The sequence below is a fragment of the Myodes glareolus genome, chromosome 4 (genome assembly GCF_982192425.1).
Source record: "Myodes glareolus chromosome 4, mMyoGla1.1, whole genome shotgun sequence".
In the NCBI taxonomy this organism is placed as follows: Eukaryota; Metazoa; Chordata; class Mammalia; order Rodentia; family Cricetidae; genus Myodes; species Myodes glareolus.
In genome coordinates this window covers 49,784,003-49,802,580 of record NC_142029.1, presented here as the reverse complement: position 1 = coordinate 49,802,580, position 18,578 = coordinate 49,784,003, and the positions used below count along the sequence as shown (strand labels likewise).

Here is an 18,578-nt window from a genome sequence, read left to right as displayed (position 1 = left end):
GATTTTTCTTTACAGATTAATAATATCCCATAATGTAAATGTGCCACATTTAATAATTTAGATTGTTTCTGTTTCCTGTATATTGCAGATAGAGTAGCTGTAAACACAGATGAACACATATCTCTATATAAAAACAGAGAGCTTCAGATATGAGGCCAAGAGTGGTGTAAATGGTTTGTTCATGTGATAAATCTATTTCTAACTTTTTGAGGAACTGCCACAATGATTTCCATAGTGCCTTCACCAGTTTTCACTCTCACCAGCAGTCAATAAGTTTTCCCTTTTCTGAATGTGAGATTTATTTTTACAGTATTATGAGACTTGATATAGACCTGGAAAACAGTGAGATTATTCTCTATGGCTTCAAGATTTGTGCCATTAAGTTGTAATTAGGCAAAGTCAGAGAGAAGAAGTTACAGTTCAAAAATAGCTGATGATATAGAACCAAGTGTTACTTGGGTTCAGTGGGTTTGATCTTTTGAGAATCTAATCACAGGAGTCAATTGAGTCTGCCCTGTACTTTTGATATATAGAAGTCTGAGCTAATAAATGGATCTCATTTTAAGCTGCTAAGTGCATGAATGTTTGTTACATAACAGTAGATATTGAATATAGTTAGATAAATGGAATCAAAGAACACGCTGTCATTTGATACAGGCTTCTTTTAAACAACAAAACTTTAAAAAATAAAGATACCATAGTTTTAATTTCCAGGCACTTGAAGTACATTTGGGTTGTCTCCAGCTTTGGGTGGTTATACAAAACCTGCCCTCATTTTCAGTGGACAAGGTTTGTGTAAGATATAATTTAATTTATTTTATATAACCACCTTCTATGTCATATTAGTATGTGTTTTCATTTATAAGCAACAGCTCATCTGTTTTCTCAAGTGTTCATTTGTGTTTTCACTAGCAGTATCTCAATGAGTAATGTCTGCCTAATTTATGTTAACTATTCTGATAGACATAAAACCTGCACTTTTGCTGACTGCTGACTATAATTTCAAATACAGTTACTGCAAACTTTGGAAGTTCTGTACAAACTGTTATTTTCATAAAACACAGGACTATGTTTTAAATTGTTCCTTTAAAAGGCACAGTTTGAATATATGCATGTCTGTAAAGACAGTCACAGTTTTAGATATTGACAGTTCTCTAATTGTATACTGATACTTGGACCAAAGATCATTGGTTATTTAATACTTATTGATATTAGTTATAAGCTATGTACTAGGACTCATGCTAAGGATTACAAGATAGAGGAGTTGGATGATTTGGCCCGACACTTCAGAAGTTCATGCCCATGGGAAAAGCAGCTACATTATTTATAACTTCAATGTAGCAGATAGTTGTCGTGATGTAGGTATATACACAATGCTATTAAGTCACTAGTGAGGGACCACAGGATTGTGCTTGAGAGAGCAGGAAATGCTATGATGAACTATGACTATTGAAGCACAATGGCTGAGACTGAAGGCTGAACTGGATGGAATATTTACACAAACTAAGCTTCCAACGCATGGTTGGAATCAGATTGAATAATCTGAATGGTATTTTCTCTTGACACTTTTTATGTGTTTGTACTTTCCCCCCAAATAACTGTGCTACACACACCATTAGGAACAATATGCGACAGGATTTTGTGGATTCCCAGAGGAAAATTTCTTTTTCTTACAGGTGTGTTTCCACAGAGGTAAGAATTTAGGCATCAACCAAAACAGGTGCTTTGAAGTTCTGTTTAAGAAGTTCTGGTTAACACCGGCTTCTTAGCAAATCATTTGAATTTCAGTGTCTTATGTTTATAACTGTTTTGTGATTGTTCCTGTTGGTTAGGTTCTTGCTATAAGTCAAACATGATCTCAAATTTGTGGGCTTTCAAAGTACTAGGAATATGTCTGTACCATTATGTGCTTCTTCTTCTCTGTGTGTGGTGGAAGAAGGGTGGGTGCGTACACCTGCACACTTTACATTTATACACCATGCTAAATAACTTCTGTAAATGATTTAATCTAGCTATCTTATACTGAAAAACAATTTATCAACACTGAAGTTTGTAATGCAATGTGTTTTAATAAAAAGATTGTGTTTTTTTATATTTTTAGTTCTTCTTATAGCAAAAGGGGGAGCATATGTGGTTTGATATACACATGAAGAGCAGCTGAGAGGAGATAAACGTTGCCAAAACATAATCGGATGCTTATAAAGTGAATCAGACAAAGATGAGTTTTTTTTTTTTTTTTTTTTTTTTTTTTTTTTTTTTTTTTTTAGAAATACATCCTCATGTGCACTGTCTGGGTCTTAAGGAAAACATTTGGGTATTTTTAGTTGCGTTTGATTTAACTTTCAGAAGAGTTTGCACTGGGGTAACAATTGACTTTTGAGGTGTGTAATCAGAGCTCAGCAGGTTGTAATGAAATCGCCTTTGATGTTCTCCAAGGCTGTTTATAAGCTCTGCTAGAGATGGCAACCCAATGTCTTCAAGGAAGATTCAGAAACACAGAATGCCTTTTTTTCTGTGTCCTATGCATGATAATGTCTTTACTGCTTGAATGTAACCAAGTATCTGTTAGAAATAAAAACAAGACGTTTGGTGGATGAGGATGCTATTATTATGCAGGTATTGAAAGCCAGTGTATTTCAGAAGAAGCATTTTTAAATCTGACTGAAGCAGAGCAGAAGCTGCAATTTGACAAAATTATGAAAGATTTGTGTCTATCAACACCTCTAACATACTAAGTATGATTTGTTTTGATTTTGGCATTCACACACACACACACACACACACACACACACACACACACACACAGCCCAACAGCTTAAGTTAGTTTTTTTTAATGGAAACACCATATTGTAATTGTTGAGAACTTTACTTTTAGAAGCATGCAATAAACCACATAGTGTAGACCCACAGTGGGAAAAGAAGTTATAAACTGTCTTGAATATTGTAATTTACATGATTTGAAGCTTAGGGATCTCTCGTTTATACTTTTTCTTCAGATAATCACATTGTTTTCCTGTTTCACAAACAATGACTTGAATGCAAACAAACTTCAAATGACACACTAAAGCAATTTCTACAACTAATTAATTTCTACAAAGAGAGGTTTTCACATGCTCTGAATTTGTTTCTTAGGGTTGTCCAAGAATATAGACTTCATTTGCACAATCAGTCAAATCCAGCATAAATGGTGATCAGAACAGAGCTGGTTGACTTGCATATAAAGATGATGTCTTTGAAGGTAATACTGTGAAAACATGCCCACACTCATAGAAAAGAGGGAATTAGGAGGTGTCAGATGAAAACACTTCATTTTTAAAAAACTAAGAAAAGGATTCTTCTTTTTATAAACCTATTGATTTAGGATTTTAAATGATAGAGTTATCTGGACTTCAGGCATTTCTTTTTCATTTTACATTTTCAGTTTTTAATTTATTATTAAATGCAGTGTATTTCTTCATATTCTTTCCTTTCACCCAACACCTCCTAGATCCCCCAAAAATCTGATTTTATGATTTTTTTCCTCTTATGTAGAAAAAGAAAAAAGCCACTACAAAACATGGAATCTGATTTATATTGACCAATTTCTCTTAAGCATGGCTCCTGCCCTGGAGCATGGCTCATAAGCCAGTGCCATTTCATTAAATAAAACTGATATTCCCTCTCCTAGCAGCTATCATTCCTGAATACCTTCTTGACTAGGACTTTGTTCCCCCTTTCCTTCCTTCATGCTGGGATTTTGTCTAAAGCTTGTGACACCTCATGCATGCTGTCACAATCTCGATGAGTTCTTATGTGGTTTTGCACTGTTGTGTCTGGAAAGTACCGTTTCCTTAAACATTGCCCATCACCTCTGGTTTTTATAATCCTTTCTGGTCCTTCTTCGGCGTAGATCCCAGAGCCTTTGGGGACAGGTATGTTGCAGGCTTGTTTCTGCTGCCTGTTGTGCGATTCCCATTTCCCAGGGGGCAGGGTGTGAGAAGACACAAAGGCAGCCACACAGTCTCCGAAAGATTCCAATGAAAAAGTTCTTTATTATAAAAGGGTCAGAGATTTTTATGGGGCTAGGGAAATTAAGCTGCTGCTGGAACATTTCGGTTGATCCTTTTGAAACTGGTGATCACTGCTGGCATGCAGTGATTGGCTAGGAGTGTGTGTGATTAGTTACTGTGCTTTTGGTTCGCTGACTGGTTGTTTAGGCCAATTTTGCTTACTCATTGTGAGTTTGCATGTACTGTTTGTGTTTGCACCATTTCTCTGCCTCGTCTTACCCTTTTGTTTTATTTTTATTGGGCAATCTAGTGGGAACTATGGATTTTTATAATTCCACCTCGAGGGAACTGCCCCCAACATTTTTAGCTGTCCCTGTCTTAGGTTGGCCTGCTGCACAGGCTCTTAGCTGTCTTTGTCTACCAGTCCTTGGAAGGTTGGGTCCCTGGGAGGTCACAAGAACTCAGAAACAAGGGGAGACTTTTAGAAGAATCAGGACTTTAAATGCGCTCCTGTATTTGCACTAACCAAGCATAGACTACCTCCCTTGGAGATTTTGGTCCAACGTACTTCATAGCCATTAACACCTGGAGTGCTGCCTTGTTTACCTACTGTTGTCAAGATCGTAGCTGTAGGAGACCCTTAAGCAGAAATATTAAAGACACCACCTTCCCTTTCATAAGGCAGCATGCAACAAGTTTAGAGGAGTCTAGTAGAGATTGTATGTTATCCCATACTTGGCCAAAGAATATAGTAGATAGGTCCTATAGATGGACCTCTGTTGAGTTAAATTGTATTAAATGAACAAACTTTTGATTCCATGGTCCCAATACGTTATCTCTTAGTTGCTGTCTGGCCAAGAACATGTTAGAAACTGGTATGGAGTTAAGTAAAGGGAGCGAAATCGAGGATCACAATTGGTCCTTACCAAATAGTGTAAGGTTTCTATTTCTTCATCTAATAAATCAATTTGTTATTGTATGAAAGTGAACATTAATTAACGGTTGTGTGCTGAGAGATACAGTTGATTGTTCTATGACTGTGTTTAAAGCATTGGCCATGGCTCCTTTTTGAATAAGAGAGGCTATAGAGGCTACTCCTCCAGCTACTGCAAGCAATTGCTGCAGTGATTGTTGCAACTGTTCCAAAGTCTGTCTTTATTCTAGTAGAACTCATAGGCTCTCCCTTGTGATAATAGGTAACACTGGAAACAGGCACCCATCAGAATGCAGGAATATGGACCAGAACTTCACAAGAAGTGTCTGTAGGATTACAGCAGGCACCTAGCACGCAGAAGCTTGTTGTGCAGTTCAAATCTGTTGTAATAACTTTGATTAGTAAGAGAAAGAAGAGGGCTTGACACAGATGGGAAACATTTGTGCAAATTTTGGGAGGACAAATAAAAACTGCTGATGGAGGAGCCTAGCCTGTTCCAGCAAAGGCAAGGGCACTCTCACAGGTGGTCTACTCTGTGGTTACTTGTTGCTAGCATTCCTGGCAGCCATGTATGAGACCTGATGTGGAATATGTGCCAGTGGTGTACTCTGGACTGCAATAAGTCTTAAATAGTTTGCATGGTCTTGAAAACTGAATCCTTTGATTTTGCAAAAGATAGTTGGGTATAGGCCCTTTCCTTATGATTAACTCCCATTATTTTTAACACAAAATTAGTTTTATTGTCATCTGTAAAGGCTATAGTAGCCTGGGGGTGGCAGTTTTTGATGGTGTGGCATAATTTTTTTATCTTTAATTTTAGAAGGGGAAGGACACAAAGTCATCTGTCCTGAAGGAAATGATTATCCAGCATGCCCATACTGGACCTAGCAATCACTTTAAGACAGACTTCCTCTCTAAGTGGTTTGTTGTTTTTCTTGACTTTGTTTATGATAATGTCTCTATAGTCTATATCTGTAACTGTAACTCCTGGGCCAGGGAGTACACCAAGTATCACTAGAAGCTGCTAACTCACCTGAAGGGCAGCAAACGGCTTATTTTCATAGACTGTCCCAGGAATTTGGCTGAGCACATAGAGCGTGAGCAACAGAAACTCCCTGCTGCCACCTTGGCTCTGAAAGGGGACCTAAAGGTAATCCACAACATTCTCAAGCCAGCTCACAAAAACACCAAAGTCTCTGCTAAGGTTGGTTCTACTGCTATTCAGGAAGCCACAGCAGAAATAACAAGAATATTGGGTCAATCTGTCTTTTTAAATGACATACTATGCTTCTGATCTCTTCAGAGATCTGGTTAGTGTATGGGAACCAGTTCATCTTACCCATTGCAAACCAAGGCATACCATATACCTTCATTCACCAGGAATGTGAAGCCATTGTCCAGCCTATCATTTGTATCAGAACCCTTTGGAAGCTTTTACAGTCTTGTGTCCAATGATAGCCCTTTTGACACTTAGGACATTAGATTTTTGGACAATCCCTGAAATAGTCCCTACATAAGTGGCCAGACTGTCCACATCCCCAGCAAGTATGATCTGGCGAGGCAGAATTATCATGCTTGTCAAGTTTGGCATTGACCAAGGCATTTATTAAAGCCATAATGGCAGAAATGGGCCTGTTGTGTGTCAATATCATGGGCAGCCAAGACCCACTTATGAATATCCTCATTTTTAACACGTGCAATAGCATTACAAGTGACAGTGTTGAGCCCCTTTCAGGGTTAATTGCTTAATAAGGATATCCTTGGTAGGGCCAGATGGTACAGACTTTTTAACAGTATTGGCAACACAGGTCAAAAATTCATAAAATGATTCCATAGCCTGCAGAAATAGCCTATACTATCCTGGGGTGTACAAAGTTTGAGAACCTTGAAGGTTAAGTCAGAAACTTGTTGGAAATAGGCATGCACTCCTGTTGTGGATAGTGAGACAGGATCAGTGTATTGCCTGCAGCCAGTAAGAATGATGAGAGTAATGTTAAGTCCAAATTGCAAATTTGTACAGGTGTGGGTCTCTGCTGCATCATCATAAGCAGAGCACCATTAGAGGAAAACTGAGGGTTCAAAGACTGCCTTCAACATGGAGTAATAATTATAATGGGTTTGAAGCTGCATGGCCCATTGTCTGAGTACTTGCTCAAAATAAAGAGAACCCGGGTAGTATCAGTCACCCCTGTGTTGTTAGGAAGCCACTTGTTTCATTCCCGGCTGCTCAGCCCTGAAATAATCACACAGAAACTGTACTAAGTAAATCACTGCTTCGCCCATTAGCTCTAGCTTCTTATTGGATAACTCTTACATATTAATTTAACCCATTTCTATTAATCTGTGCATTGCCACGAGGCTATGGATTACTGGGAAAAGTTCTGGTGTCTATGTCTATCAGGGCTACATGGCTTCTCTCTGATTCTGCCTCCTTTCTCCCAGCATTCAATTTAGTTTTTCCTGCCTATTGAAGTTCTGCCCTATCAACAGGCCAGAACAGTTTCTTTATTCACCAATGGTATTCACAGCATACAGAGGGGAATTCCACATCACCCCTATGTAGCTCCCAGCCTGACCCAGTCCTGCTGCCATGGGAAGGGTACATAACTGACAAGGACAACATCGCTGGAGCCCCCAGACTCCAGAGGGTTGGAATGCCTCTGGAAGTGCTCAAGCATATCGAAGATGGACTGGAACCACAGATAGTGAACACGGCACTGACCCTACTCATTCAGTGACAAACACTGGTGCTTGGCCTTGCCCTGGAAGTTGAAAGTGAGGACATATTTACCAAGTCTTGTCTCACACAGACATACCAGGAAGACACCATGGCAGCCAATGCCTAATTCTAGCACTAACTGGGAAGTCTTGAGTTGAGAGAGCAGGCCAAGGAACCAAGGATGTCCTGAGAGGGGCTGATTTCCCTCAGTGCCCTCTGACTCCCCATGAAGCAAGAATGACCCTGTGACTGCTCCTGGAGGATCCAGGGGAAGGTCAGGGGTTGAGAGGAAACAAATTGTGCCTGCTGTGAACCTGTTCAATGGGAATACAAGAGGGCAATTCCAGAGGATGTAGTACCATTGAGGCAGCAATGGAGGCAGAACTAGAGGAGACAGATGCTGATGGCTGGACCAAAAGGCCCCCATAAGCCCTTGTGACAGGTGATCATTACTCTTGCTTGGTTTCAGCAGCAGATCATGGCTGGGCAGACTCTCTGAATGATTCAGACAGGGCAACTTCAGGCTGTCTGTGTTATCCTTTGTGAGGAAGGAGGTTCCAAGGGCCAGGGGAAGGGTCATGGGGCTGAGGATGATAGCAGGGTAGGGTCCTGGGCTTAAGTACCCCTGGATGTCAGACACCCAGGCCTGCACATGAAGTACATCAGTTGTCTCCAGAATGTACTCTGAAGGGTATTCTACCTTAACTACAAACGTGTTCTCTCTGTCAGGCTTCTCTAGGGCCATGGCTATGCAGACATCAGGGATAGTAGAACAGGGAATGCTGAGTGAGGGCCAGGTATCCTCGGGTGATACGAAGAACTCCAAGTGACTTTCTCCTCCTCCTTCTCCTTCATTTCATGGAGCAGTAAGTGACACTTCTGCCACTGAGGCTGCCCCTCCTTCCACTGAGGTCTGCCCAACCACCCCGCCTCCACGATCCACTCCTGCTGGGTCAGGGGCAGCTTCTTCAGCCCCCATAAAACTGAGCAGCTCTTCTCTCTGTACCATTCCTGCTCTATCCTTCAAGGTTGCCGCTCTATAACTCAGTCTAAGCCTCTCAAAGTGATGAGTCCATCTATTCCCAGGGGATGTATCATCACTAGTCAATCCTCTACCAACTGTCCCAGAACCACCAGGTGAGTTGGAGTTGTTTCCGTCAAGAACTGGAGGGCCTGATGTGGTCACCAGAGGCCCAGCTGAGGAGGAGTGTCAGTGGCCCCTCACCACTGCAGGATGCCTCATAATCTCTGACCCAGCAACTCACTGAACAAAGGGAAAAGTGTTTCTTGAGCTTCGGCTTTGAGGATGTTGTAGATGAGGAAAAGACTGAGGAAGGAAGGGGGGCAGCCAGGTCTTCAGAAGCTAGAGTTGGGCCCAACACAGCGAGGGGCTGCATTCAAGGGACATGTCATGTAGTGGTGCAATCTCCATCCCAGGGTTCAATGGGGTCAGGACAGATGGGGGTGGGGAGAGTGAGCCTGAGGACCCAGCCACCCCCACTTTGAAGTGATGCAGAAATAGCTCAACAAAACTTCCAGAAAAGGCCTTTTCTGCTCCGGATTTTGCATATTGTGGGTGAGAGGTCAGGTAGAGGCAAAAATGGTCAGCAAGATCCAGGTCAGCAGCTCAGCACCAGGGTCAAGCTAGTGGAAGTAGCTGCCATCTGAGGAGAACATTCCAATCCCAGAAATGAAAGGGGATTCAACCACAGTTGAATAGTCAAAACTTTCCATGAATTGAGAGACCAGCCACCGCTTTAATAGGTGGTCATATAACCGGATTATTGAGAAGAGAGACTAGGAAAGGAAGTCCAACAGTTCACAGAGGAGCTGTAAGGACTCCCCGTAATGCAAGACAGCATTCAGACAATTGTGGAGAGTGGTCCAGTGTAAAAGTCATCAGTTGCTCTCAGGCGGCAAGAGAGTCGGGTTCGAGGAGAATGAAAGGGAAAGAGAAAGCTTATAGTGAGGGACTTCTGTGGTTCATTAGGCCATGGCCCTATGCTCACACCGTGTGTCCGGGCAAAAAAGACTGGTCAGAGGGGCCTTTATTGGTTCTACCTCCTGGGTGGGCAGCCCTAATGTGGAGGTACCAGGACGAACAGAATCATGATGGAGAGTTCTTAACCAGGAAGACAAAGAAGGAAAAGAAAAGAAAATGTAGGAATAGGAAGGAAAACTCAAACTCACCAAGGGCTTAAAAAATGAAAATAGGGTTTAACTCAGCTGAATGGGGAAAACTTAGGAAGCCGGTTGAGAATTAGAATGCGGACAGCAGCGGGGGCAGCAAACAAGAAAGAAAAATGCCCAAAAGAAGGTAAGGAGGATCCAAAAAACAAGCAAAAAGAAAAGGTCCATTCATGCTGGGTGCCAGTTATTGCGGGCTTGTTTTTGCTGCTTGTTGTGTGATCCTGGTTTCCCGGGGTGGGAAGGGGTGTGAGAAGATGCAGAGGCAACAACACAGACTGAAAAATTCCAATGTAAAAAGCTCTTTATTATAAAAGGGTCGGGGTGGGGGTTGTTTGGGGTTATGGAAATGAGGCTGCCGCTGGAATGTTTTTGGTTGGTCCTTTTGAAACTGGCAGTTGCTATTGGCATGTTGTGAATGGCAAGGAGTGCACATCATTAGTTACTGTGCTTTTGGTGCTGACAGATTGTTTTGGCCAATTTTGCTTATTCATTGTGCGTTTGCATGCTCTTGATTGTGCTTGCCCTATTGCCGTGTCTCAGCAACCCACTCAAGACTAAACACTCCCAAGTCACTGCCTCTTGGCATTTGTAGGTCCCTGTGTTAATAATCATCTACTTCATGATGAATTTTCTCTGTTTAGAGTTAAGTTGGGTGTTGTCCTAGTTGATGACTATAAGAATGTGCCACTTGAAGTCATTTTATTGCTATGTTAATTTAGCAGAATAGTAGTGTTATCTGTTCTCTGTAGCCCATGACCAATATGACAAGGAATTTAGGAATCTATCTAGTTTCAGGTTCTTGACTTAAATAACAGTATCAGTATGTTTTTTGTCTCATGAAGTAGACTTAAATATAATCATGATTGGTAACTCCTCAAACGTTAATGCCATTAATGCACTGGTGGACATATATTATATAGCTTGTAGGATTTATAGCTTGGTGAGACAGATGACTATGTTTTCTCCTCTGGTAACAAATATATCACCTTCTGAAAGACCCTAATTCCTAGATTTCATGTGATATGATCCCCCAGACTCAGTAACTCATGCCAATGGATGCAATCAGCAAGAGGTTTCTTTATTGATGAAGGCACCAATGGGTGACTCAGACCTCTATAGAGACTGAGCACCCCGAGCATTTTCTCAGCCAGCATTTATAGGGTCTCAGGGTTACATAATGGGGAAGCATAGCAACAGCAGCATCATTGGTCATTCAAATCAACATATGGGTTCAACATCAGGACAAAAGCACAAGTCTAGATTAAGCTAATTTCTGCCCCCTCAGGTTTCGATAGATTACACAAGGGACTGGGTGTTCTTCCTGCTTCTGCTCCTGTTTTGCCCTGGCCTAGTTAATCATGAAAACATCTTAAGTTGGAGATTAGGGTTGGGATCTTTCACTTCAAGCACTACAAATACTAGTTAGTAGGGGTTTAGTCTCCAGTTGAATACCAGTTAGATCTTTTTTTCAGTGTTCCATGCCATAAACACAACAGGAAACCATCAAATTGTGGAGGGTAACCAGTAGCATTTACAATAGCCTACATATAGGGTTGTTGGGACAATGGGAGCACTTTGGCCAATGACTAGTACAGATATAGCCAATTTCTGCAACTGTTGATTTTATTTGGTAGAATATTATACCTAATTGGGATTTGTTGCCCCAATTATATAGTGACTCAATTTAACTTCATTCCATGTGTGCATATGGTTTAGGAAACTTCTGCAGTAGTAGATTTTCATGTCTTTTCAAAGGGCCTTTAGTGTTGGATATCTCTCTCATTTTCCCTCCTCCTGCCTGCCTTTCAATTCCCCTCCCCATTTCATTTCCCTACTCTAGTTTCTCATTCATTCTTGTATAGTATTTTATTTTATATCCCCTCCATAGGAAGATCCCTTCCTTCCTCCTGTCTCCTCACCAGCAGGCTAACCTCCGTTGGTAGTATAAATAAAGCGCACATAGCTAAAGCACAAAAACTAATACCACACATAAGAGAAACATGGAATGTTTGCCTTTTGAGTTTGATTTACCTCCCCTGGGGATGATTGGTTCCGGCACCATCCATTTACCTGCAAATTTCATAATTTGATTTTTCTTTACAGCTGAATAATATCCAATTATGTAAATACATCACATTTGCATCATGCATTCATCAGTTGATGGACATTTAGGTTGTTTCCATTTCCTTTGTATTGTGGATAGTGTAGCTGTAAGGACAGATGAGCACATATCTCTGTATGAAAATAGAGAGCTTTGGATATGTGGCCAAGGGTGGTATAGCTGGTTTGATCATGCAGTAAATCTGTTTCTTATCTTTTGAGAAATCACCATAGTGATTTCTATAGCGGCTGCACCAGTTTACGCTCTCACCAACAATGAATAAGATTGTCTTTTTCTGAATGTGAGATGTATTTTTACAGTAGCATGAAACTTATTTTAGACCTGGGGACTGGATAGTGAGAATATTCACTATGGCTTCAAGATTTATGCAGTTGAAAGATAAAGACTGAAATTAAAAAAAAAAAAACCTTTTAAACATAATACTAAGGAGCTGAAGAATCTCTGAGAGTAGCTAAAGGCAGAATTTTGCGACAACTGGGAAGGCTATAAGAAATATTGAGAACCTGAGAAAAAGTAGAGAAGCAGAAACGAGAGTTGTAAAAAATGGAAAGACCTCAGAGTACTACTACAAAAAGAGCAAGTCTGGACCACTAGATGAGTTTCAGAGAGCTACCAAAGGTTAAAAAGCTGAGAGTGCTGTTATAAACTGTTTAGTATTTGAGACTCTGGCCAATGGGCAGGCTTTAAACCCTGGTCAAAAAAGCTCCAGTTTGACTCTTATGAGCTTGGAGCCACATACCTCTAGTCCCAGGGTTTAGAGTTAAAATTTTCTGGACTGAAGTCCTACCTGCGAGCCCCTGGAACACAAGACCATGACATTAAAAGGCTGTTCCTTGACTATATTTGATTTCTGTCTAGACAGAACTAAAGAACCATCAGTTAGTTATTTCAACGAAATAGGGCCTATTAGTCTGAATGCTCAGAAAAGGCAATTCTGAGAGGTAATAGCAGAAAGGAAGCCTAAAGGACAAAATTCAGGACAAAGAAAGAGATATTAAAGGGAAAATTAGAGGATAGAATTTATATTTAACTACATTTATTATTAATAAAGTTTTATTTCCTATTTATGACTAGATGATGTGCATGCTTCTGTAGTTTAAAAGAAATGTTGTTTATCAAAGGATCAGGAATTATACAGTCAATGACACAATACTCACTGATACGATGCAACAAGTGTTAAAAGGTAGTAAGTATTTCAACAGCAAGACTCAAATATGATTGAGACTTTAGTGATTGTGGCTTGAACATGCAGAAGAGCCAACATTGGAAACCTGAGGAAAGGGAAAGAAATAGTAGTGACTATTACACATAGATAGGATGATAGACTTAAACCCCACTCTAAGAAAAGGAATCCATACCCAACATTGCATAAGTAACCAAAAGCCAGAGACCTGATAGCCCAGAGACTTAGGATAAAACTAAACACTGCGGGTCTAAAAAAAAAATCAATAAAAATGATTCCTAATGATACCCTGCTATACTCATAGATCAATGCCTTATTCAGGTATCATCAGGGAGGCTTCCTCTGGCAGCTGATGGAAACAGATGTGAAGTCTCACAGCCAGAGAGAGAGTCTAAATTGGACGTCTCTATCAAATCTCTTTCCTCAGAGCTCAGGGAATCCTGTGGAGAGGAGGTGGGAAGATTTTAAGAGTCAGTGGAGATGGAGGATACTAGGAGAACAAGACCCTCTAAATCCACCAAGCAAGGCACATATGCACTCACAGAGACTAAAACAAGAAGCACTGGGCCTACTTGGGTCTATATCAGGTCATCTGGTTATATATTGTAGCTATTAGCTTACTATTTTATGGAACCCCTGACTAAGAGAACGAGTAGGTTTCTAACTCTTTTAACTGCATTTGCGACTTCTTTTCTCCTATTGGTTTGCCATGTCTAATTTTGTTATTATTATTATTATTATTATTATTATTATTATTATTATTTATTACTTTAAAAAATACCAATTCAAATTCCCACTCCCTCCCCTCCTCTCACTCCCTCCATACACCCTCCCACCCTACCCCCTCCAATCCTAAGAGAGAGCAAGGCACCCTGTCCTGTAGCAAGTCCAAGGCCCTCCCTACTATATCTAGGTGAAACAAGGTATACATCCAAATACATCCCAAAAAGCCAGCTCATGCAGTAGAGACAAATCCCAGTACCACTGTCAGTGGCACCTCAGTCTTCCCCAACTGTCAACCACATTCAGAGGGACTAGTTTGATCCCATGCTTGTTCACTCCCAGTGCAGTTGGAGTTGGTGAGCTCCCATTAGCTCAGGCAAACTGTCTCAGTGGGTGAACCCCTCATGGTTTTGAATTCCTTGCTCATATTCTCACTGTAGAAGTAAGGGGAGAAGCAGAGAGTTGAGGAGAACTTGAGAGAATGGGATAATAGAGATGGAGGAAGCACAGATATGAGAGCAAGGAAAGAGATATCTTGATTGAGGGAGCCATTACAGGGTTAGCAAAAAACCATGTCTAACTTTGACATGAAAGCTTTTGCTTCATCTTATTATATTTTTTGTCATGTTTGTTTGTTGTGTCTTAGAAGTCTGTTCTTTTTTAATAAGAGATAAAAGAGAGTATATATGGAAGAGAGGTAGAGGGGAACTGGGAGGAATAGAAGAGGGAAAGTATAATTAGGATATATTGTACAAGAAAAGAATCTATTTTTAGCTCTTAAAAAGGAAAAGAAAGAAAGCAAACATGCTTCACTGTAATCCAGGTATTGTGGCGAAGAGGAAAGCTTGAGGGAGACACTTACCTTGAAAACCAGACTAGAAGGCTTGTGGTACATCTGTTCAAAATCATAGATCTATGCTTAATTTCTTCATCTAGTTCAGCAACAAGACATGCAGGGTATGCCTGGAATGGTTTTCTAATTGCCCATCTTTCTTTTTTTGGTGTTTATTTTTTATCTTTTTTTAAATTAATTTTTATTGAGCTCTACGTTTTTCTCTGCTCCCCTCCCTACCTCTCCCCTTCTTGCTTCAACCTTACCCCAAAGTCCCCATGCTCCCTATTTACTCAGGAGATCTTGTCTTTTTCTACTTTCCATGTAGATATCTATGTAAGTCACCCTTAGTATCCTCATTGTTGTCTATGTTCTCTGGGATTGTGATTTGTAGGCTGCTGTTCTTTGCTTTATGTTTAAAAACCACCTATGAGTGAGTACATGTGATAATTGTCTTTCTGTGTCTGGGTTACCCCACTCAAAATGATATTTTCTAGCTCCATCCATTTTCCTGCAAAATTCAAGATGTCATTTTTTTCTGCTGTATAGTACTCCATTGTGTACCACATTTTGCTTATCCATTCTTTGGTCAGGGGACATTTATGTTGTTTCCAGGTTCTGGCTAGGACAAACAATGCTGCTATGAGCATAGTTGAGCATATGTCCTTGTGGCACGATTGAGCATCCTTGTGATATATACCCCAAAGTGGTATTTCTGGGTCTTGAGGAAGGTTGTTTCCTAATTTTCTGAGAAATCGCCATACTGATATGCAAAGGAGCTGTACCAGCTTTCACTCCCACCAGCAATACAGAAGAGTTTCCATTTCCCCACAACCTCTCCAGCATAAGTTGTCATCAGTATTTTTGATCTTGGTCATTCTTACAGGTGTGAAAATGGAATCTCGGAGTTGTTTTGATTTGCATTTCTCTGATGATTAAGGATGTTGAACATTTCCTTAAGTGTCTTTCAGCCATTTTAGAGTCCTCTGTTGAAAGTACTCTGTTTAGGTCTGTACTCCATTTTTTTATTGGGTTATTTTTTCTTTTGATAACCAATTTTTTTATTTCTTTGTATATTTTGGAGATCAGACCTCTGTCTGCTGTGGGATTAGTGAAGATCTTTTCCCATTCTGTAGGCTGTCGTTTTATCTAGTTGACCGTGTCCTTTGTTTTACAGAAGCATTTCAGTTTCCGGAGGTCCCATTTATTAATTGTTTCTCTACGTGTCTGCGCTACTAGGGTTATATTTAGGAAGTGGTCTCCTGTGTCAATGCATTCAAGTGTACTTCCCACTTTCTCTTCTATAAGGTTCATGTGGCTGGCTTTAAGCTGAGGTCTTTGATCCATTTGTACCTGAGTTGTGTGCATGGTGATAGATATGGATCTGTTTTCATTCTTCTGCATGTTGATACCCAGTTATGCCAACATTATTGGTTAAATATGCTTTCTTTATTCCATTTGATATTTTTTTTGCTTCTTTGTCAAATATCAGGTGTTCAAAGGTATGTGGATTAATATCTGGGTCTTCTATTTGTTTCCATTGGTCCTCCTATCTGTTCTTATGCCAATACCAGGCTTTTTTTTCAGGATGTAGCTCTGTAGTAGAGTTTGAAGTCAGCAATTGTGATGCTTCCAGAAGTTCTTTTATTGTACAGGATTGTTTTGGCTATTCTGGGTTTTTTTGCTTTTCCATATGAAGTTGAGTACTGTTCTTTCAAGGTCTGTGAAGAATTTTTCTGGGATTTTGATGGGCATTGCATTGAATCTGTAGATTGCTTTTGGTAAAATTGCCATTTTTACTATGTTAATCTGGCTACCCAAGAGCATGGGAGATCTTTCCACTTTCTGATGTATTCTTCAATTTCTTTCTCCATAGATTTAAAGTTCTTGTCATACAAGTCTTTCACTTGTTTGGTTTGAGTTACTCTGAGATAGTTTATGCTATTTATGACTGTTGTGAAGGGTGTTGTTTCTCTGATTTCTTTCCCAGCCCTTTTATCATCTGTGTACAGGAGAGCTACTGATTTTTTTCTTTTGAGTTAATTTTGGATCCTGCTACATTACTGAAAGTATTTATGAGTCGTAGAAGTTCCTTGGTAGAATTTTTGGGATCTTTCTATCGACTATGCTAACCTTCTTTCCATCTTGTCTTGCATGAAGTAAGCCATGTTCTCTCTCTCCACTCTTGTCTGACTAAACTACATTCTGTACATAATTACTGGAATAGTGTTTTTTGTTCTTCTTCTTGTTGTTTTGATTTGATTTTTCAAGACAGAGACAAGGTTTCTCTATGTAGCCTGACTGTCCTAGAACTCAGACTGACCTCAAAGAGATCTGCCTGCCTCTGCCTCCTGAGTGCTGGGTCTAAAGGTGTGAGCCACCACCTCATGGCTGCCTGGGATAGTTTTATATATACAAATTATATATGCATATACATGCTGAAAAGTTTTATTAAAGTCCTTTTAAATTTACAAGGAAATTTAAATTTCTTATCCTAACTTTCTGGGATTTATGAGATGAAGGTGTTGCCTCTGAATTCTACCTGATTTAAATATTTCTCATCACCTTCACATAGCTTTCTCATTTTGTTCTACACTGGACTTTGAATATATAATAGAGGCTGTTTTTGAGCATCATATTTAAAATACCAGCCCAGCCTCACAATATCTATTACCCAATTGCCTTCTTAGTTTTAATTATTATGCAAAATAATTTTGTTGAGGAATGTATGCTTTTATTTCCCATCTCCATCTCTTAGGATTCTAAGCACCATAAGAGAAGAGATTCTATTTCTATTGTTTCTTATCATGCCCTGGGAACCTAAAAATCACTCCTATTGGTATACATGTTAGTTGAATGAATGAAAAGAGAAGATGCTTAAAACTTGTAACTTATTTATGCAAAATCAGGAAAGGCTATTTTCAAGTAGATTCTCAGAGAGAACCCAGAGTAACTGTCTTGAAAATGAAGAAGTAACAAGTAGAAACTACTTAATCAAATAAACCAAAGGGACTCACTGACATAAGACAGAATTATAAAAAAAAAAATCAAAGGAAAATGTATCTGAAGGCTGCTTGTTTCTTTCCCGGCTACCCAGACCCAAAATAATCACACTGAAACTGTATTAATTGTAACACTGCTAAGCCAATGACTTTAGCATATTTGAAGATAGCTCTTAGATCTTAACCCATTTCTATTAATCTGTATATCAATTACCATGTGATTGTAACCTACCTGTAAGGTTCCATCCAGCATCTGGTGTCTGTCTCCTGCAGTAGCTACATGGCCCCTCCCTGATTCTGCTTGGAAATCCCATCTTGCTCTATTCTGAACAGCAATAGGCTCCAAACAGATTCTTTATTAACCAATAGCATTCACATCATACAGAGGCGAATCCCACATCAGGAGAGTACATTCAAGATGATTCTAATCATCAGTAAAAAATTAACTCAGACAGATTCCAGACTTTACACTAAGGTGTTTTCTATGGAGTGTTAGTAATGAGGAAAGCTTTTACTATGGCTTCAGATAATTCTGTGCACAAATTTATTTTGGTTTATTTGCTGCTATTCTGGCATTTTCCCAACATTATTTTGATCTCATTAGTATACATCTGTGTTCAATATGGGCCAACAATTAAGTGTGAACTGCTCCCTTGAAGTAAATTGAGCACTTTTGGGAAGTTTATATTTCATATATTGAAGCACTGGCGTATCACTTACTGAGTAAGCAACCTTACGCTCCCTTTATGCACACAGGCTTTTTCATGATCCTCTAGCCCAGAAGTAAGATCTCAAAGACTTTTCCAGCTGCATCCTTATTTACCAGCTGTGGTCTCTCACAACACCTTCTGCTTTGATATCTTGAATACTCTGTTGGAAGAAAT

At 39.8% G+C, this 18,578-nt stretch overlaps 1 pseudogene; it reads right to left on the bottom strand.

Moving 5' to 3' along the window:
• Window positions 1–3,857: 3,857 nt before the first annotated feature.
• On the bottom strand, window positions 3,858–14,755 carry LOC125412037 (SH2B adapter protein 1-like; annotated as a pseudogene).
• Window positions 14,756–18,578: the final 3,823 nt, after the last annotated feature.